General features: G+C 36.1%; 1 pseudogene; it reads right to left on the bottom strand.

Moving 5' to 3' along the window:
* Window positions 1-231: 231 nt before the first annotated feature.
* On the bottom strand, window positions 232-364 carry LOC123937670 (annotated as a pseudogene).
* Window positions 365-1,950: the final 1,586 nt, after the last annotated feature.

The following is a 1,950-nucleotide window of genomic DNA, read 5'->3' as shown; positions in this document are numbered from 1 at the left end:
CTTGGAAATACCCCTCTGATAATCTTTTCCTTTCAGTCTTCCACAGGGAAAGTAAAGCCATAAAAACTCATCTCCAGATTGCAGTCCATAAAGAACATTATTGTGCTAAATCCACCGAGGTCTGAAATCAAAGGTGCCTACTGAGATCTTACAAACTTTTTAAATTTTTTCCTTTTATCCATTGGAGTGTTGCATAAAAAAGAAACTAGATCCAAAGAGATTTTTTTTTTGGCTTTAAGCAAAATAAAAACTGTGAAATATCTAAAATTAAACCGGACATGCATGCAGATTGTCAAGTGTCAATTAGCAATAATCGCGCCTCAGATAAACCTCATTGGCTACGATACTGCCACTGCGCAAAGCTCAGATTGTCAAGTGTCAAAGAAGTCTATGTAAAGGCAGAACAAAATCTATTAATTACTTTGAGATACTGACTACAATGGTTTACACTTCTTTTATTAAGGATGATAGTAGTAATACGACTGCGAGACAATCTCAGACAGTTATTTTAATGTTGGGTTGCTGATGAAATTATTATACTCATCTGAGATCTCACATTTCATTATCATATTAATGCATTTTCAGAATGAGACAGTTAATTTTATGCTTCTATAGGTTATCTTGATGACACTACACTGTAGGAGGCAAGGGCAGGCTGCCCCAAAGTGTGCCCCTTTGGCACACTGATTATTTTACATAAAACTTACTTAGGAGGCAGCATATTTAAGGACATTCAGCTTCTCCTCTGTCCCCCTCAAAGTATGGAATAAATTCTCCCACGTGAAAGGTACCCTCCAAGCCCCAGGAAGTGAAGACACAGCCTCATCAGCAGAGATGGGAAATTCAGGGCTGAGAAGGTTGTACACACACCTTCAACTTCATCCAACAATGCAATTTTACAAATGGTTGTACTGACTTTGTCGCCTACAAACAATTTATGAATGTTCTTCTTCCTCCCCCTACTGGCCAACACTTGTATTTAGCAGACTTTCAAAATTGTTGACTAATGGTATCTTACAGTAGTTTTACTAGGCCTTTCCCTTATTACAAATGAGATGGAGTATCTTCTTGCACGATTACGAGCCCTTTGTATTTGACCCTGTGTGAAGTTTGTTTTTGCCCATTTTTTTCTGTTTTGCTATTTGTTATTTCATAAAAGCTTGTAAAAACATGTTTTGTATACTGTCATTTATGTATGTGGCAAAAAGTTGTATCTGTGGTGTTTTTTTAAAATAAATTTTTTACACTTTAACTTTTTTATGTCTAGTCTTCTCAAAATAAAAAAAAATTGTATTGCCTTCTAAAAATTGGATAGTTTGTCTTTTATCCTTAGAACTCAGAATTGATTTTTCTCAATTGAGGGGGAAATTCACTTTTTATTTCTCACATACAAGTAACAAATTGTGCGAGCACCATTTATAGGGAAGTCCATCATCTTGCAGTCTCTGCCATAAATCAAGATAACATATATGTAATGGGTTTGTTTCTAGACTCTGTCTTTTTCTCATCGTTTCTTCAATATGTTTACATCTACATCAGTGCCGTGCGGGCTTAACTACTACAGCACCATAAACGTTCTTGATAAGTGGAAAGACAAGCTCCCCAGCAGACTGTTCTTCCGCAGAAGTGTCTCAGCTCTTCTTAGTTCTTTCAATTATACCTTACAATCAGCTTGTCAGTATGGGAGTTTGGGTGTGAGTGCACTGAATTTATAAATCATTTAGGGTAGGGATCATTGATGCACCTTTAAAATAATTTTAATTAGTTTTCACCTTTCACATAGGCCATTATGTCATCTGCTTCTAATAGCAGGGTTTTTTTTTTCCCCCTTTATTGTAATTTTTTTTTCTAGGCTTACTACAACTGGTTAAAATCTTTAGGGCAAGCTTGAAGAGAAGTGATAGCAGATAGTCTTGTTCTGCTCTCAACAAACCTCTTAAACATTTCGCC

The sequence above is a fragment of the Meles meles genome, chromosome 2 (assembly GCF_922984935.1).
Source record: "Meles meles chromosome 2, mMelMel3.1 paternal haplotype, whole genome shotgun sequence".
NCBI classification, from domain to species: Eukaryota; Metazoa; Chordata; class Mammalia; order Carnivora; family Mustelidae; genus Meles; species Meles meles.
The sequence above is the reverse complement of the archived record's forward strand: the minus strand, read 5'-3'. Positions and strand labels throughout refer to the sequence as shown.